General features: G+C 36.6%; 1 protein-coding gene across 1 annotated transcript in view; it reads right to left on the reverse strand.

Moving 5' to 3' along the window:
- Window positions 1–15,847, reverse strand: part of Cntn6 (contactin 6) — a 288,762-nt gene extending 272,915 nt beyond the window's left edge. The window contains 1 exon segment of the mRNA XM_046425552.2: window positions 15,108–15,847. The gene's annotated coding sequence lies outside the window, so the exon portion shown is untranslated.
- Window positions 15,848–21,443: the final 5,596 nt, after the last annotated feature.

Here is a 21,443-nt window from a genome sequence, read left to right on the forward strand (position 1 = left end):
TTAACCAACATGGCGGGTCTCTGGAACGCTCATAAAATCGTGGAAGCCTATGGGCATGTGAAATTGTAACACCGAGGTTTCTCAAATGGATTTCTCACATCAGAGATGCACACAGAGAAATCTTGGTCAATTCAAACTTCTAAAAGGTATAGGCAGTTTGTTGCTTCAGGATAATGTATTTGCTGTGGTTTGAATGGTGTTCCCCAAAGGCCTGTGTGTGAAAAGTTTGGTTCCCAGCACTTCAAGCTGTTGGGAGCTGGTGGATCTTGTAGGAAATGGAGATAGTGGGAGGAAGCAGGTCCTTGGGGCCAGGCCTCTGAAGGGACATTGGAGTCCTAGATCCTTCCTCTTCCTCTTTCTCTGCCCATCCTCCTGAGGTGAACAGCTTGCTCCAGGATGGAAGACCACCATGATGTGTTGAGCCAAAGGCCCAATAGCACAGAGCCAACCATCCACGGTCTGAATATCTAAACCCATGAGTCAAAAATAAGCCTTCCCTTCTTAAAGGTTGATTATGCCAAGTGTTTTGTTCTTTTGTATATTTTTTTCTCATAGTCATGAAAATCTGACAAACACAGCAGTAATGCCTGGTTAGTAAATGCCATTATATTCTAAACCAGAAATAAAACATATTGGTTTAATAGCCTCCATATTTTTTTTATTAAATACGCCGAAGAAAATGTGAATATATTAAGCTCTAAATCAAACACGAACGGGTTTCTCAAACTCTGAGTGACAAACTCAAACATCTCATTTTTGTTATTTTCTTACAAATTAAAATAGCCTCCTATAGTGCCATTATAAGGACTCAAGTTCAAATTAAAACAGAATAAGTAGTTCTTCCTTGGGCTGAAGAAGCAAACTCTGTAATTTCACATTCTTTGGTGTAAGTGAAGAGGAAAATTGTATACACCTCACGTGTACTTCAGCTCTTGTGATTTATAACTGGTTTCTTAATCCAAATATGTTTTACACACCTAACCCATATAATCTATCTTGCAAACTCCTGAAGTTCGCTACTATACTAAATCCCTGAAAAGCACACAATATACATCACCCACCCAAGACAGATGAGAAATGCAATTTGTGGTGGCATAATAAATAACTTGTTAAGTTTCCTGATTGTTTCATTATGGAGTAGAGAAGCATGGCTGCCAAGGGCAGAAGACATAAATTCACATTTAACATTAATTATCATTTTAACATGGTGCTCTTTCTTACCCATTAGATTTAGATGACACTGTAAGAGCAGACTTGGAATGAACACAGATGTATTTTAAGTTATGTTTCGGAGTATATTTAAAACCTAATTCATTAAGCAAGCATTTATTGAGCCCCCAATTCCATGCCAGATACTGCGCTATGTGCTGAGACTAAAAAAGAGAAAACCAACCATAGTCCCGATCTTTAGGAAACTCAAAGAGTTACTCATTCAGACATTTTATGACCTAATGGACATGATAGGTTAAAAAATGGATTTACTTTTCAAAAGACCAAGAGCAATCATGGTGTATCACTCATTGTTATGAAAGTGTGTTCAGAAAGAACTGATTTGGCCTCAGGCAGCCCTCTGAGTTTGTAGAAACCAGGTGAGGGATGCCTGACTCCACTGTATACCTTGGGAAACTCAGAGTCCCAAAGCTGACAATACATTTCAGGAGGTTTCACAGTTAAAAAATTCAACAAGGTAAATACATAAACTTGGGGAAAAAAAAGTTTGAGACGTGGAAATTACGAGCCCTCTTTGACATAAGATCAATTTCTTGAGTATAAGAAATATTGTGAAATCTCAAACAAATGTTAGATAATAATAATGGGCTGACCTTAAGAAGAGGAGCAGATGGAAAGGCAAACACACACTGTGGAACAATCAGTGCTGTATTTATGGTGGGGGGGAATGTTGATTTAGAGTAATATGGAAATCTGTTCTATGTGTGCATTTATTTTGCCAATCCAACTGGAGGGCATTTAAAATCAATAACGGTATTTACAAGGATGCAGCCAATGGGTATTCAACAGCTGTCTTAATGTTCAAGGGGGCATTGTAGATTTCTGATTTTTTTTTTAATTTGTTGTTATTTTGTATTCCAGAAACTTAAGTTCCTCTAGGTCTTGAAACTTGACTTATTTCTTTTTGTATATTAGTACCTGTTTCATAGTACACAGAAATTTTCCACCAATTTGATAACTCCACAAATACTGATTGAATACCTATGAGTAATTAATTAATGATAGGACAATTTAGTAATTCACACTGATACCTTTAAAAACACATCTTATTGGACATGGAAAATGTACTTAGAGAAATTTAAGAATAATCAAACACATATAAAACATTTAGGCACAAGGATATACGCAATAGTATTATTCATAAACAGCAAAAGGCTAAATAGCTGCTGATAGGTTATTGATCTGAATAAATTATGGGACATGAACCTAGAACAAGATCCTTAAGCTTTGGGATGATATTCGATGATGTTAACTATGCTCATGATATATTGCTTTAATAAATATTATAAGACAGACCCTATATGCACACTCATGTTATATTTTAAACACAGAGTGGTACAATAAAAAGCAATGCATGTTTTTCTTTAACTTCCAAATTCTGTATGATAAATGTATGTGACATTTTTAACTTGAAAACAGTTATTAAAATAAAATATATTCTGTTTGTCATCAATTTTTTTCCATCTGCTATTTAACAAACCAAAGAAATGTAGTTTGCAAACTTTTTTTTTTTTGGTACTAGGGATTGAACCCAGGGGCGCTCAACTACTGAGCCACAGCCCCAGCCCTACTTTGTATTTTATTTAGAGAAAGGGTCTCACTGAGTTGCTTAGTGCCTCAAGGTTGCTGAGGCTGGTTTTGAACTTGCAATCCTCCTGTCTCAGCCTCCAAAGCCGCTGGAATTATAGGCATGCGCCACTGTGCCCAGCTTAGTTTGCAAACTTTGAGCACTTTTCTCCATCTTAGTGAGTCCACATTTACTTGTTGAAGTTGAGTATCATTCAGGCAAGGGATCTAGGCCAAGTGATTAGAAAATTCTGTGCATACAATATGAGTTCCTATTTTTGGTTAATCTGCTATTTTTGAGGCCAATTCTTTATCTTTTGGATAAGCTATAATGTAGTATAACACTCTTAAAATAGAGGGATAATTATTATCTGCAAACATGTGATTCTGTTTTAGGTAATCCTTGTGGTATTTCTCACTATGAAGGATTACTCTGTTTGAAAAACTCACACAATTAAATAATTAATAGCTTATAATGCTCATTTCTTAGGTAAGATAAAAAATGAAGAAGGTTAGCCATGATTATTCTACATAATTAAAATTCACTGACAAGAGAAATAGAACACATATAAGATTTTTGAAGTACAAGAAGAGGGTTTCTCCCTGTTTTATTCACAACTGCATCCTCAGTACCTAGAATAATATCCATAAGATGACAAGGATTCTGTGGATATTTGTGAGATTAGCAAACTACTGAAAAACATGTCTATTATGAACCAGGTACTAAACATACAAAAAGGAGCAAGCCAGGGTTCTAACCCAGGAAACACTCAGAATCTGGGGAATAACACAGACACAGAAATTTCTAATAAAATAAAGAATGACACAAACTTCCACAAACACAAGGCACGGAAACAAAGCTTCAAAAATGTCAATATAAGACAATAATGATAAGTATGATTTTCAACTATCCCTCAAAATGATATTGACAGACTTCAGAGTTTTGAAATACCATGTAGCTGAATTTAAAATGACTTTTACTGCAGCTTTATTATTGATATATTTTCTTAAACTATTTTCAATGTTTGTCATTCAGAATGCTATATATTTTTTAAAAATTTGTTCTAATTACACATGACCATAGTCAGGATGCTATATTATTAACCTGAATTAACCAAAACATTTGAATGAGTTGAAGACAATTTCCTCTATGGAAAGAAAGTCAAGAAATAAAGAAAATAACATTCAGGAACCCAGACTCTATGCATAAAAATATTCTTTAGGATATAACCAACATATTTACTAATCTTGAAAAATGTACTGACACAAATTGATTTGACTGTTGTTCCATAGCCACTAGAGGTAAAAAAAAAAAAAAAAGATCTCTGGCATTGTGTGCATCAATGTAAGGAAACTTCTGTTTGACCTTCTATCTTAAACTGCACGTGGCAACGAAGACATATCTCTTCTGATCTTCTGTTTCTCTTTGTCTCTAAGAAAGGTGTCTCTCTCACTGAATGATCACTCTCTGGATCTACAGGATGCAAGAGGAAGCTAGAGAACTCAGCACTGAGAAAGCTTCTGCCACCTAAGTGTCCTATATCTTGACAGGGGGCCCTTGCAGTACTGCTCACATACCACATAGGCACAGTAGGTACAAACTATCAAACAATAAAACCATCTCCCCAAAATATACACATTTCAGCCCCCTGTGCTAATTCTAAAAGAGGTCTTTTGAAAAAAAAAAGTCTACATCTGCATAAATGTCATATTCAGCATAACAGTTAGCATTACAGATTCATAACTGAGAATGTCTACAAGTTTGGTAATGAAATTAAAAGCCTAAAAAATATTTTTGTTAAAAAAAACATCCTTCTATCAATCTATGAAAATGGTAATCTTTCATTCCAACAAAACTTTAAAAACTTTTTTTAAGTTTCCCATTCCTCAGGCTGAAAATGAGCAGCGAATCTGAGTTCTGATCTCCTCTTTCCTTGGTTGTTGAGTCCGAATGGGAAGACTGAGAGAAGCCAGAGAAGGAAATGATCTTTTGCTAAGAGCTCTATTAAAACAAATATAGGATACTCTTGCTAGTCACACAGATTCTGCAGGAAGCTTCATACAGACCTCCTCATACATCCCCTTTAGACGTACACAACCGAGATCAGCCAAATAAAATGAAATGTTAGATCGCAGACAAGGGCTTTCAAAATAAGACACCTAAATTCTTCCAGGAGCTCCACCTTATTGGCCTTTTACACATGAGTGACACATGACTGGGAACTTTTCACCAAGTAACTGATTTACATCTTACTTTCTTGTTGTCAAAGTAGATACTTTTTAACAAATGAAGAGATTTTGAAACAACCGTGCAATATTCTCAACCCTATGCAGGAGAAACCATTGAATGGAAAAAGGGTCTGTGTAAGCTCAGCTTGTGTAGTGTCCTTGAAACTACTGTGCTAAGAAAGCTTTTGAACAATTGCATTTAAGAATTTGCACGTGGGCTGGGGATGTGGCTCAAGCGGTAGCGCACTCGCCTGGCATGCGTGCTGCCCGGGTTCGGGTTCGATCCTCAGCACCACATACAAACAAAGATGTTGTGTCCGCCGAGAACTAAAAAATAAATATTAAAAAATTCTCTCTCTCTCTCTCTCCCCCCCCCACTCTCTCTCTTAAAAAAAAAGAATTTGCACGTGGTTAAACATAAAGAATTAATACAGCTGTAACTCCTAAAGAATATCTAAACAAATAATATCCATTATTCAGCTTTCCTAACTAAATTATTGTTTCCTAGCTTATTCTCTCAGTAGATAAACTGTTCTTTTGGACTAAATCAAGAATTATAGTAAGTTGTCATAATGCTTACAGAACTAATAGAAAGATAGGAACAACTGGCTTTAACTCCCATCCCACATGCCAGTATTGGCGACTGAACCTTGGACATTCTAACACTGAGCTAAATCAGCTATATTATTTGTTTTACTTTTGATACAGAGTCTTACTAAGTTGCCTACACTGGCCTCAAACTTGAGATCCTCCTGCCTCAGCCTCCCAAGTAGCTGCAATTACAGACGTATACCACCCACCCAGACCAACTTTAGCCGTTTCTTATGAGATCCTATTCAAGAGGCTTAACAATATTTTTTTTAAAAAATGAATGAGCATGATGACCTGGAGAATTATTTTAAATATGAAGACTAATTTCTGGGAGAAATCTTCGTTTAAAACCTTTTAAGAAACTTCAAAGTTTTGGAATGATCATGTGCTTTCACCTCTAGAGCACCCATGTACCCAAAGAAGGCTAATAAAAGAAATCTATGAAGCCGTAAGAAAAACAGAAAAAAAAAAAAAAAAAAAACCTGCAAGATAGAAGGTTTGATTACTTCCAGGAGGGGAAGAAAAAGTAGATGGGAAAAAAAAACTCGAGTGAACATAAAATTGCAAGGAAGGGCAGGGGGTCTCTACAAGACAAAGGAAAGACATCTGCACCTCCAAACACTTGGAAATGCTACGCAAGTATAACAAACCCTTTAGAGAGTATAAAAGATCCCGAGTTGGAAGTGACAGGAATAAATGCTTAGCAGCCCCAAAATGCACAGGAAACTTGGACCGGTGAGGAGAGGGAAAAGCTAGGATAACCCAAGAATAAAAGGACCTTGGGTGAAATATGGAGTCATGAAGGAATCTGGTTAACTGGGAGAAAGAGTCCCTCAGGTCGCAGGATTTGGGTGAGGCTTGGTGGTAAGGATCGAATTCATTCCATCGGTCTCACAAGATAATTGGAGGCCAAGAAACTCACACAGAAAGTAATCCAAAGGAGGGGAGCAGTGTGGAGTCAAAGGGAGGGATGGCTACAGAGAACACCCAACTCAGACACAGAAAATGCACACTAATGGTGAACCCGTCCACGGACACCCAGGAAGAATGAGGCACCAGGAGGGAAATCCAGCAGAAATGAATTATGGAGGGGTGTGTCCCCGGAGGCAGAAAAGAGTAGAACAACCAAAATCTAACTCCAAAATGAACCTTATCCTGTGTTTGGAAGAGGTGAAGAACGGAACAGGAATCTTAGGCATGAAGAGAATAGCCGGAGAATATCAAAAAGCAGCCGTGGAAATTTAAAAATGTTCTAAAACAGAAAGTATAAAATAAAAAAGAAAAACTGGAAATCCCACAAAATATGATGCTAAAGAAAGAAAAAATATTTAAACATGGAGCAGTCATTAAAGACAGAAGATCGTATTACTGAATACATGTTCCTGATGGGGAAAGTAAAAGGGTGTAAAAGATACAAGTTTGAAATATACCGATACCTGAAAAGTTTTCACAGTTAAAGAAAAACAGAATAGGACCTTGTCAAGGCTGAAAGGGATGAACTTAAGACAACTCAAATATATATATTTATAAATTGATGGATATAAAGGAATCAAGAGAATTTTTTAAAAATTACCAGAGTAAATAGACAGATCTATGAAGCTGTGAAAGTAAGACTATGAGCAGTCTTCCCAAGTGCTACATCATATCCCAAAGATCAAGAAACAGGACATGCAAACATATTTAGGAAAAAACAAAACAAAACAAAACAAAAAAACCTTGATCAACAATGATTTCCCTAACCAACCACGGTATTATTTTAGCCTATAAACAAAATAAATTTCAATGCATCAGTTGTAAGGGAACTTTAATACTATTTCTAGGATGACTTAGAAATGTAATTCGATACACAGGAAAGGGATTCAGAAGATGTCCCGAAGAGGCAAGAAGAAATGGTGAATCAAGAATTCGGGAAAATACATCATAAAATTATTCAACTTTGGCAATAATGTTTGGGGCAGTTTAAAAATATATGTTGGAAGCCTGAACATTGGGAGAAAGAGCTGGAAAGAATTTTTGATAAATTAGCATCCTTTTTGTGGAGGAAGATAGTTCTATTATCTTTGGTCTTTATTAGAAAACAAAACATGTGACACATGTTAACATCTCTATGCTCAAAAAAATTATAATGAGGAGGGTATGTAATTTTTAAAGTAGTAAAACTGGGAAAATAGTGAATAAAAATGTTGAATTGATTTAATAAAAGAGAGTAAAAATTTAAAAAATAAAGTATAAGGGGCAAGAAGTGAGTCAAACTCTATTAACAATCATAACAGATGTGGATGAATTAAGCATCTTTTTAAAGGCAGATTCTGAGACAAGATATAATGAACTTGAAATTGTGGACACAGCACAGTCCTGATATTGTCTATAGAAATTAAGCTTCCATGTTCTCAATATAAGGTATAAATGGAATGTTGCAATACTGATATAATAAGTATGTGTCAAAAAAGAGATTAAAGTTTAATATTTAGATTGCAAAACAACATAACCAAGATCTATGTGTATTTTCATAAATACATAACAGTGTACATAGTACAGTATGCAAAGAATTCAGCAGATCATTTTCAGTATGATACTTTTTTATAATTTAAAAACAATATTTCATGCAGACACACACATAATAAAAAGAAATCAAATAAATGCAAACAATTCATGATAATGAAGAAGAACAAACTAGAGAAAAGTACAAAGCAGGTCCCTGTTACATCAGTATGGTTATTTATTTTTATGAACAAGAAAAAAAAAAAACAGTTAACATCTGATAACATTTAGTTTGGGTAACTATTTTTAAAAAGATACTTTAAAACTTTTTTTAGTTATACATGGGCATAATATCTTTATTTTGTTTATTTATTTTTATGTGGTGCTGAGGATGAAACTCAGTGACTTACACATGGGAGGCAAGTGCTCAGCCACTGAGCCACAACCTGAGCTCCAAGCTTTTGGTAACTCTGAGTGGGGGAAATTGGTCATGATAAAGTTGCTACTGACCGGAATATTTCAAACAGCCTACTTCAACAAAAGTGACACATGCAATTTGCATTACTGCTGCAAAGTTTAAAAACTTAAGGAACCATTGAAACTGTGTTGGAAAAGGGTGAAAAATAATGAAAGATAGGAAAAACAGCCTATCTTTGAAAGTTGAAGCCAACAGAAATGATGCTAAATGTCTACATCCTGTCACAGAAGTCAAAATAGATTATTTAAATTTATAACTGTGACTACAAGGAAAATATTGTAATAAAATAAGGGAAGTGGGACTTGGCATTGATGGGAAGATGTTTATGCTTTATTTTCCTGTAACTTCAGATTTTATTATTGTTGTTTCCAGATGCATATATTACTTGGAGACAAGGAATATTTTAATTTAGAAAAAAAAAAAACAGAAAAAAACAATAAAATCAGAAAAGAAATTCAGAAGCATGCTGTAATAGTTTTCTCTGGAAAAAGAAATCTATGGCTTATTTTTTCTTAAGCTTGTGTGTGCATTGCTTTTATAATCCGAAAATTGAATAAACCTTCTTTCTTGAGCAGGTCCAATTACTTCCTGTATACAGAAATACCATTTCTATTTTTTTTTAAACTACATGGATCCAAAGACCAGCATCTCTAAATCTTTTCACCATGTTCCCTGAACTATATTTTCATTTCCAATTATGATATACTCCAAATTTAATTCTCTACTAAATACCCCCATACAATTGATTAGATGATGATTATAATTTTATTCTTTTCAATTGTTTTATATTATTTTTTTTACCCAGTCGATCCCAAAGCTCAGAGTCAAATGTGATAACACTAATATAAACAATGAACACACAGGGCGCTTATGAATCGCCAGCTTTTCCTCCTAGATTAGCCCGTTTAGTACAATGAAGTAAATATTGTTGTCATCCTTTTATAGATTGGAAACAGGCAGAGAGGACTAAGCTATTCTGTATAGATATGGGGAGGTATGGATACCGTGGAGGTATCTGAGCTCAAGCACTGGCTCCGGAATCTTTCCCTTATTCTCCTCCAACTCAGAGAACAAAATTTGTTTCACCAGTAGGGTATTCAATTTTCTACCTCATAAGATTAAAAAAAAAACAAAAACCCAAAACCCTAATTATTTTAGTGCTTCTTTTAAGGATCACGATAACCCATGTAATTTCATTAATTCGTTTACTCATATATTTGGAAACCTCTTCTGTATGAGTTTCATACTTAAGTCTACATTTAAAAAAGGACCCAGGTCAGCAAAATTTTGATTTGTATTGTGATAATACAAATGCACTTGCAAATTACTTTAGGATTTATTACAAGACAGTTAAGTGAGCCAAAGGCATCATAGTATAGACAAGTAGAGGATGCTAGCAGAAAGCAGGTCCAGGAGCTGGTCTTTCCTCTTATACAGCCAGTGTCATGCCTGTACCATGACAAATCTCTCATACTCTAGAACACATACATCATGCATGCATACTCAATTATAACTAGAATGGCTTTTGTCCATGAGAATAATGAAAATAATAATTTTTCTAATGAAACCTTCATTTGGTGAATTGCTCTAAGCTGAAAGATTCCTACCTAAAGCTCATTAAATAAAGAGATTCTTATTCATCTCCCATTCTACAGAAACAATGAAGGGAAAGAAAAAGTTCATGGTGGGAGTGGTCAGGATACAAAAGCGAAACAAAGCAAAAGGCCGTCTGTCTTCAGTGATTGCTCTCACAGAGACAGAGGTGAGAAGACTAAGTTATGAGAGCTGTAACTCAACAGTGGATTAATCCATTTGCTGAACTGATGATTCAAAATGACTAACTGGGTGGCAACCGTATGAGGTCATGGCTGAAGGAGGAGGGTCCCTGGACATGGGACCTTCTCTCTCTGTCTCTGTCTCTTTCTCTCTCTCCCTCTGTTCCTTGGCTACCAGGAGGTGAACAACTTTCCTCTGCCATGCTCTTCCACCATGATGTTCTGCCTCGCGTGAGGCAGCCTGGAGTGAGGAAGTTGGTCAACCATGAATTGAACCTCTGAAATGCTGTGCTCAAAATAGTCTTTTCTTCCTCCAAGTGGTTCTGGTCAGGTATTTTGGTCACAGTGACAAAAATGTAACACAGTATGTCTAGAACACATAGACTCCTGTTTTAATGGCTTCTCTATAAATTATGCCAGTCACTCAAAGACAACCGAGACAGTGTCTCTCATATTTGAGAGAGGAGATGGCCATTTGACAATTCCAACATTTTGGAGAGCAAACTTGGTTAAGACTCTAGATACTCTATCTTAACATTTCTACCACAGACTCCTAACTCCATTGTTCTCCCACAAATACTTAACTTCATTCCAAAATAATATTTAAATAAAATATCGAAAAACACTTGAATCCTTTTCCTCCCCACTATTTCATAGATTTTATTTCTTTTGGAGCACCTTGAGGTTCACATCAAAATTGAGCAAAAAAAAAAAAAATTAGAATTACCTTATGTCTCCTACCCTAACTCATGTGTGACCTCTCCCACCATTGATATACTAATCCAAAATGGTAAACTTGTTTAACTTGATAATCCTACATTGATGTTACGATCACCCAAAGTTCATAGGTTCTATTAGGGTCACCCTAGGTTTTGTACATTTTATGCATTCGGACAATTGTATGCATTTGGACATGTATCTACCACTACAGAATCATACAGAATACTTTCAGTGACCTAAAAAATCCTCTAGATATCACCTGTCCATCTGTGATGCATACACTTTGAAGAATAATGTAGTCAAAAAACATAAATCTCAAAGAACAGATATGATTTTGAGAAAGTGCTTAGAAAACTACAATTACATAACCATAGACATCTTTATTTTTTTATTTTATTTTTTTGTTATTGGAGAGTGAACTCTGAGGCACAATATCACTGAACTACATCCCTAGTCCTTTTTAGTTTTTATTTTAGGACAAGGTCGCTCCAAGTTACTGGGTATCTCTCTAAATTGCTAAGCTTGTTCCTGAACTTGGGATCTTCCTGCCTCAGCCTCCTGAGCCATTGGATTACAGTTTTGTACCCACCCATGCCCTGCTTACAGAGACTTAATATCTTGAAAGCATAAATCTTTCTGCACATATTTTAAAACAGAAATTTTAGTAACCAAAATAAAATATAGGGAGCTAAGAGAAAAAACACAATAACAATTATAGAGGAGAATAAACTTTTTAGAGATGACAGTTACATTCGAAACAATAATACGTTATTAACTACTAAAAAAATCATTGCTAGGGTTGTGGTAGACTGGGTTCAGAATATAAAACACAATGAGCAGGAAAAGTATAGTAGTGAAAATGAGTTTGGATAATATGACATATGTGTAAGATAAACAAATGAGGTCCAACATGTCCGTAATTGGTGATCCTACAGAAAAGAAACAGGCAATATTAACTGTTAGCCCATAACCTGGAACATAAGGCCCAAAGAACTAGTACAAGGTTAAAAAAAAAAAAAAGTCCGAAAATAAAAGAATCTTAATTTAAAGGGATAAACATCCAGAGAATATTGATGAAGACCACAACTTGTGACAAGAAAAGAAAGTAAAGAATCATGGGAACATCAAAAAAAAAAATAAGTCACATTCAAGGATGGAAATTTCAGATGCACCTAAAATTTCTGCGCATCTTTCAATGTAAGAAGGGTCCCCAGCAATGCATACAAATACTGAAATATTTCTGGAAGGAAATGTTGATTCCCAAAAGATTATCAATGGAAGAATATGCAGTTGACACTCAGAACAGACTGTGCATAAGGTTAAAAAAGAAAGAAAGAAATATTCAGGCACCTCTGGCTGTCTGTTTAGCGGCAGGGTACTACTTACCTAACGGAAATTCTGCAACCTAAGAAGGTCATGGTCAATTGCGGGGTGAATGTTTGTTGGTAAAGATGATTTCTTTCAAAGTTTAAGTCACAGTCTAAACTAAGTCTATGGGAATTAAGATAAATCCTATAAAGCTCAGCATTGTATCGTGGTTACTATAAAGCTTAGTAATTGAAAACTGCTAATGGAATTTGAATTCAGGAGGTATGGGGAGGGCTCCATAGTTATCAAGTACATGTGCTGATTTATTTTACTATTATAGAAAGGACTTATTAGAGATTGTTCAATACCTCCATTCGGATCTTTTTAAAAAAATGACTAAACTGTTAATGATTTTGTAGTTTTGGGTCATAACCATAGAGTTATTTTTTTCTGTAACTAATATCTCCTTTGGAAAGAAAAATAGCAGAAATTTAGCAATTTTTGAGTTTTATTTCAGATAGTTTTAAGGAAGCTACCTAAAATTAAATATTATAGGTTTTAAAATATAGGATGAAGATAACATTCTTATGAAAGAATGTTTGTCTAACATTGATTATGCCACCATGTTATCTAAATACTTCTTACTCTAATTATATATATATATATATATATATATATATATATATATATATATATATATTATAGGAAATAATTTTTGCAAAAGTACCCCCGTTTTTCCTCTTTCCCTCCATCTTATTATCTGAATTTAGGCATGATGATAATTTACAATATTTTGGGTGATGGAATTTACTTTTTGAGCTTTTATTTGAGCTTGAGTTACTTAAAGAGTTTGTTATGCTACTGTGTTCTAATTGACACGCCATTACTATAAATAAATAAGCAAAAATTTATTACCACCCTCCCATAAAAATTGGAAGAGTTTCAAGTTTACTTTTATTCCACTGAGCGTTTTTGCTTATTGAAGACCATAAATATACAATCAGGTTTATATCTTACATTCTTTTCATAACATCATTATCCAAGCTCGGACTCACTACTCGATCATTTTTCTCAATGACCAAGTGAATTTGTCTTCATTAAGGAAAGTTAAACAGAAATTTTAAAAATATGTTCTGGGACTTTGCTAGAAATGTACAAAGTAAGCAAAAGCCACACAATTGTTCCTAAATAATAGATTTTTGCATTTTCGTTTTCTGCTAGCATGGGTGAAATTCTCTCTCATTGTAACATACAAAGCCTTATGTAAAAGTTTCTAGATCTGAAGTCTTTGGGCTGCACACCCATGATGATTGCTAAATAAATAAATAAAGTAAAAAGAAAAAAAAAACCACTGAAACATCCCATTGTATCAAAAATACAAGGACTCTGTATTTCTGTTTGATGCACAGATTGTGCCAGCCCACATTTTTGTGGGTATAATGTTTGTTTTGTGAAAACATATATATTTACATGTGTGTGCATGTGTGCGTGGGTGTGTGTGTATGTGTGTGATAGGCGAGTGGAGGGGCAGAAGAGAGAAGGCTTAAATGTTTTCTTGGATTACTACAGTGCACATAAATTGGTGAAACCTTCCACCACAACAACAGTTTTTAAAGATGATAAACAAACCCAGCAGATAAAAGAAAATTGTTCCAATCAAGCAATTCAGTATTCAACATATGGCTCTTCCTTTTACAGATATCTTTGAAATACATTGTCCCTGTAGAATTAGATTATGAAGACCTCATTTTCCAAATTGGTTCTGTGTGATTCTACTGTTCTGTCCCCCCCCCCAACCCCAACACCTCCCTGCCTCAAAATAAGTTCTATTTCAATAGGCGATGAATATTTCTCATAGGACATAGTCAGGGTGCTGATTATTGTCACATAAGTTATTTTCATGTGGAGCTGCAAGAACTATACATTCCAATTCCCCCCAACTCCTCCAAACCCTCCATGTACAGGCGTCACATGAACATAATGGGTTACATACATGTGGCTCATCGCAGAACTCTTCAAAGTTTTGTTCCCAACTCGTCAACTTCAGAAACTTTTCATAAAGTATTATGAGAACCTCATGCTGATAAGCTTGACTAATGCAAACGCTAAAGGGGATTCTAGAAAGTATTACATCGATGCTGGATTTAAAAAAAAAAAGCCAGACAAAATTTGGTGAGCCTGTCTGACTTCCTGTCTTGCTTCTCTACCTTTACCAAAACCTTCCCCCAGGAAACTTTTATAACCCTTCCTGTAAATCCTTCATGGGCACCATAAACCGCACCCCTCTCAACCCTTCCATCGGGGGGAAAGAAAAAAAAATTAGCAATCACATTTTCCCATCTGCCGTTACAGAAAGGGTGTGTAGCTATCTGAAAGTACCAGAATTAGCACTGTCATCCGGTCTTGCCCATTAGTTTTACTGCAGCAAAGACTATTGAAACACAATGTTATACCTGTAGTCTCTTTCCCTGGGTTGGATCCTAACCTCCCCCGAATACAGATTCAATACGTTTTTATTTTCTCTCTCTCTCCCAAGGAATAAATGCATTTTAAGCATCAGCATCACAGAAACACAACATCAATAAAGCAGTCATTTCTCCCCAACCCCAGATTTTTTTTTTTTTTACCTGTTATGCTAATACAAAGACATCGAAAGGAAGGGAAAAAAAAAAACTGCAGCTTGCCCGGCAATGTTCTCATTGCAGCAGACAGCACAATTTAGTACTTACAGATCTTCCCAGGGAAATGTCTCGGGATCTTTGCAATTTTTCTGCAGAACTCTGTTGCAAGCCCTCAGCCAAGCATGCTGTGCACCCAGGCAGAACCAAGCCGTATGGAATGTCTATGCAGCTGGGAGATAATGGGACCTCTTTTTCTCAGCTGGGACTGCAAGCCTTTTATCCACAGAGTATTGCGTGGCTCCTGTCTGGTCTTAGGCATGAAATACGCTCCTCTCTTGCTGCATTCCTGACGGAACCCAGACAATTAGTTCTTGAGGCACATGTGCAACGCTCCCGTTTGGAATATTCAAAAAGAAAATCCTCCCTGCGTGGAGAGCCAGCTCTGTCTTCCTCATCCTTCACAAAATCAGAGGGTTGCTGAGATCTGCTGCCATTCCAGAGGCATAAGAGATTAAATTCACCCTCCTCTTTCTTTTGAGTAGAGACAGTCACTCCTGTTGGGTCATCAGAAAAAAAAAAAATCTCTCTTATTGAAAACTGGGTCAGACTAACTACTTATTAGGTTTCCGACAGGAAAGGAAGTCATTCATTTTTCTCTTCCTCGGGTTTCACTGCATTGTCATCTGCAAGCAGAGATTAAGCTGGTCAAGGGTCTGCCCTGATTTAGACTGGATTCAAACGCAAGCTCTCTGAAGCATGCCAGGAACTCCCAGGGCTAGTTAGAGTCAAGAGAAAAGGGAAATAGAATCAAAGGATCATAGGCACTACCTAAAACCTTTATAAATCACATTTTTAAAATAGAAGGCTCCTTAAAGACAAGAAAGTACACAAAGTGGAGTCAAACAAAGCCAAAGAACAAAGCTGGTGTCACAAGCAACGTATTTATGATCTCCAAGGTGGAGGACAAGGGTGTATGGGTTTGTATGAAAACTCTATATTAAAAAAAAATAAATTAAAAAATGAATGCTCTTTGTGTTTCTACGTGGAACCTTCCAAGTAAACTTTATAATATGCGTGGGTCTTGTTTGTTTTTAAGGGACTAACTGCTTGGAAAAGAAAAGCTAAACAACATAAAAGGGACACACATGCAAGATACTAATAGATGCAAACATGGCTATGGCCTGAGAAGAGAATAGCTTGGATTTATTTTCACATTTGTTAGGGAAAGCAACACTCAGCATCTTACAGGGAATGGACATGGGGAGCATAAAATCCGTAATCGGATGCAGGTAAGTCAAAAGGTATCTTTTGGGGCACAGTTCGTTTTTATCGGATGAGAAAGAAGGTTTCTATGACTACATTTCATGACCATAGCCTAAAGGTTTCGGTGGATTATCACACTCTTCTGCATTTCTGTCAGTCTCACCCATCACTTTTCCATGATGACTCACCAGCACCATCAGAGGCTTCAGGGAAAAGATGGTGTTTCTTTGTAGGATGTGAACTCAAAGTGGGCTCAATCCTTTTTCCCTACAATTGATGGAGAGCCAAACTGGGTGGGACAACTACATAGAGATGATGTTTGTCTTAACTGAATTTCTAGATTTTCACTTGAAGGAAGCTCTCACTCTTTACATAAAAAAAAAAAAATCTTGATTTGTAAAAAATGCTAATGCGAATCATCATTCTGTGGAAGGGTGAGGAAGAATTTACTCAACTTAAGGGAGAGCCCTTTATTCAAAACTGCAATACTCTGCCCCCAATTCAAAGACAACTGGCTGCTTTGCTCCTTATTTTACTAAGAAAGCGACTGGAATTAAAAAAAAAAAAAAAAAAGAGCTTCATCAAGCTCCTACGGCTCTATCTAGCCACGTGCCAGCCTCTTGCTGCTCAGGTGAACACACTTTCTCCTCCAGGTGACATCTGCATTTGTACTTCCCATAGTGCCCTCTCCTACCCACACAAGAGCTGATCCAGCCACTCAACCCTCTGACTTTGGAACCCTCAGCTTTCTCTCTGCTGTAGTGCAACATCACAGAGCTTTGTGGCTATTTTGCCCATAGTAAAGATAAACAATGTCTGACCTCACATTTCCTTCCAGCCACTGCCACAATTTCCTGCTTCTTCTTAAAATAAAATTCCATGGGGTGGGGGAGGGGAGCTGTCTATGCTCATTGACTCCAATTAATCCTTTCTCAAATCCAATCTGATTGGTCTTTTGTCCCTGCTGTCCCTGGTAAGGATCCTCTGTCATAGATGGCACTGTAATACATTGGAAAGTTCAGGGGTCAACTCTCAGTCCTCACTTTGTGTGATGTCACAGAAGCAACTCGATTACTTCTCCTTGAAGTGCCGCATTTATTTAGCTTATGGGTTTCCTTTCTATCTCTCTGGCTGCTCCTTCTCAGATCTTTTGGGGGTATCTTCTCATTTTTGTTAGTTGTTAAGCACTAGGGAACCTGCAAAATTAGGTCTATACACTGAAAGCTACAAAGAATTGCAGACAAATAAAGAAATAAAATCATAAAAATAAAGAAATATACCATGTTCATGGATCAGAAAACTCAATATTTTTAAAAGGTCGGTTATCACCCAATATGTTTTTAGATATTAAATATTTTCAATCAAAATCTCAGCAGATTTTCTTTTGGCAATTGCCAGGTGGTGCAAAAATGTATATTCAAATGAAAATAAGAAATATAAAATAAAAACGATAAAGAGCATAGTTGAACTTATCCTCTGATTTTACAATTTATGACCAAAATAAAGCAAAAAAAAAAAAAAAAAACCCAGTGTTTTATTAGAAACAGGTCAATAAAACTTAACTGAGTTTCTGAATGCAGATCCTCATACAAATGCTCATTTGATTTCAGACAAAGATATAGTGTGATTTGACTATAAAAGCATCATAATTCAAGAGATGGCACTTGAACAAAGGGATATTCACTTGAAAAATAGTCAACTTTCACATTTATCTCACAGTGTATACTCAGAGTTAACTTGAAATGGATCACACAATTAAATGCAAAGGTTTAAACCCTCTAGAAAAAATTCATGATTCCTGGTGGTAAGCAAAGATTTCTAAGGTCCCATATGCACACGCACATACAAAACCACAAAATATAAAAATAAAAGAGAAATACTGGATTTCACAAAAAAAGCAAAAGTCACAGGTCCGAAAGACATAGCACTAAGACATTTTGCCAGGTTAAGAACAAGACAATCAGTTAAAAAGGAATAAAAAATTTGAACAGATATTTCACCAAAGTACAGGAAAGATATTTAAACATATAAAATGGTACTCAACATCATTATCAATCAGAAAAATAAAATACATAATCACATGGCATGCCTACCAAACTATTACTAAAGCTAAAGACAAGAATACTGAAAATGTCACAGTTGTTTTTTTTGTTGTTTTTTTTTTTGATGGTGTGAGGCTACTGGAACTCTTATACCTTCTGGTAGTTGAGTGAAGTGTAATAACTGTTTTAAAAATCACTGGGCAGTTTTGTTAAAACTTTTACAAATAAATCCCTCTCATACACACACCAAAAAGAAATGAAAGCATATGGTCACATGAGGAATGCAGAGAAGTTTCATTGCAAAGTTTTTCATGATTGTCAAATGTTGAAATAGCACTCATGCATACGAACAGATTCGTAGAGAAAAAAAAATGGTGCAGTACATTTATAAATGGAATATTAGTGATCAGAAGACATGAATTAATGTCATGTACAATTTAGAATAATTTCAAAAATATCACACAAACTCAGGGAATGATATTTGAAGGGAAAGTAAGTTAATTCTATGCTGACCTAGAACAGAATGGTTGCTTGGGCTGAGGTGGGAGATTAATTGAAAGTGATCATCAGGGTGTATTTAGGGTAATGAAAATATTCTGTTTTAGACTGTGGCAGTAGTAACAGGAGTGTGTGCCTTTGACAAATCTTACTAAATTTCACAACTGGGTATACTTTACCTCATGTAAAATATGCCTTATTAAAGTTGATTTCTTTTGATAAATTAAGGGATGACAGTAGAAATTATCTGACAAAGCTTTAGGAAAATAAAAATTGATGAGCCTCCTATTCTCTTAAAATATTATTTTTGTTGTGTTATTGTTATTATTGATTTTGTTACAACAATGAAAAGTACTTCTCTGTTCTGTTCTAGGATTGTAAGATATTTTAGTGTTTGCTTAGCCCTACGTGGACCAGTTTGATTTATTCATGATTTTCTAGAGAATGATGATGAGATTGGTGAGCATAATCCTTCTGACAGGTAACTCCTCTGGCATAAAACAAGTACCAGATTGTGTTCTAAGCACTGCATTTGCAGTAGTAACTCACCCACTCCTCGTAGTACCCTGATGAATCTGATGGTGTTATTTTCTACATCTACTGAATAAATAAAACAGAAGCCCACAAAGGTGAACTAAATTGGTCTCTAGCATTCAGCCAGTGGAATAAAAAGCAAACCTAGTTAGTTCAGCTCAGGAATATATACGAATATTGATTTATTATTGAAACCTTCACACTTAAAAAAAAAAAAAAAGTTTTGTCTCTGATACACCAAATTCTTTAAGAGGAATGTTAAATACTCCTCACAGATTTTTTTGAACAAAGCAATGACCCTTTAAGAAATATTTACACACATAATCAACTGCTATGTTTTCTTAATTGATGAAGTGACATGCATATATATATATATATATATATATATATATATATGCATATCACATACGTGTGCGTCTATCAATACCTATTTAGTGGATTTCATTTTTACCATTATGTCTTTAGAGGCCCTTTGACATTTGTCTCCATCTTTGGTATTTGCATTGTTTTCTGACATTCCTACATTCTGGTTTGCACATTTAGGTATATTCTTGAACATTACCATTTTTTTTTTCTCTTCATTTTAGGGATCCTCCTTATAATTATTTTTACAGCTTGACTTTTTTTTTCTTAAACCCAATTCAACTCTTTTTATTAGGTATCTTATTCCATTTGCATTCATTGTAGTAGCGGACACATTTGGACTGAATTTATCTCCTCCCTCTTGGTTTAGCTGAGGCATGAATTGGGGAGTTTCCCTTCATGCACACTATTCCCACACGTGCACAGACTTTGGGAGATATCGAACCCCGAATTTCAGTTTCCAATCAGTCCAGTGGGACTGCATAATTTGGCAGAACTATTAACTGACATTAGGCCCGGGCTAACAGGTAGAGTGTCTTCTTTGTGGTTAAAATAAACTTTGGGGAAGCTGAAACCCTATTTTCTTTCTCTCAAAAGGCCTCAAGGAGAGACATTTCCTGTTATGCTTTAGATACGAAGTGTCCCCCTAAAACCTCTGGTAATGTAGGAGTGTTTAGAGGTAAAATGATTGGGTTATGAGAGCTGGAACCCAGTCAGCCCATCCTAGTTTGAATGGACCACCTAGGTGTTAGGTTTAGGCAGGTGGGTCAGGACTGGAGGGCAGCATGTCCTGTGGTAGTTGATCTTCTCTTCAACACCTTCTCCTTTCCCTTCTGTACTTCCTGACCACCAGGAGGCAAGTAGCTGCCTTCCACCATACCCATCCGCCATGATGTTCTTGCTTCATCTTTGGCCCAGAGCAATGGAGTTAGACCCCCATGGACTAAATCTCTAAAAATGTGTGCCAAAGAAGACCTTGCTCCCTCTAAGTTGTTCTTATCAGGTATTTCGGTCACAGTGACAAGAAGTTGATTAACATATCCTCCATGGCTGGGTTTTTTTTTTTTCCCTCTGTTCTTTGGGTACCAAAGAGAAGGAAAAGACGGCGACCATGTTTGTCTACTCCCTGACCCCTTCTAGTGAAACACTTAAACTCCGCTCACATGCTGAGGCAGTGCACCCCAAATGAGGGCACCAAAAAAAAAATAATATAAATTTCAGCTTCCATAAAACCTTGACCCACTTGTCTCCCACAAGGAAATTATGACCATCGACTAATTATTCTTATATAATGGCCATGCATGTCGAGTGACGCTATCCCCTACACGATTTTAAAACAAATACAGAAGGTAGACGGAACTGTGACCACCCACAGAACAGGCCCAGCGGCCTGCTGAGGGGCACAGCCGCCCCCCACCCCCCGCGCCTGCCAGGTAGGCGGAACTGTGACCACTGACAGAAAAGGACCAGTGGCCCGCGGAGGGGCAGAGCTGCCAACCACTCCTGCAAGGTAGGCGGGCCTGCGACCCACTGGCAGAACAGGCGCAGCGGCCTGCTGAGAGGCAGAGCCGCCCCCTCCCCCTGCGCCTGCAAGGTAGGCGGAACTGTGACCACCCACAGAACAGGCCAGACCTGCAACCGACAGACAGAACAGGCCCAGTGGCCTGAGGAAGGGTAGAGCCGCCCCTCCCCCGCGCCTGCAAGGTAGGCTGACCTGCGACCCACCGGCAGAACAGCCCCAGAG

Source organism: Marmota monax, unplaced genomic scaffold (genome assembly GCF_021218885.2).
Source record: "Marmota monax isolate L192 unplaced genomic scaffold, Marmota_monax_Labrador192_F-V1.1 WCK01_AAM20220418_F8-fsc00028, whole genome shotgun sequence".
Lineage (NCBI taxonomy): Eukaryota > Metazoa > Chordata > Mammalia > Rodentia > Sciuridae > Marmota > Marmota monax.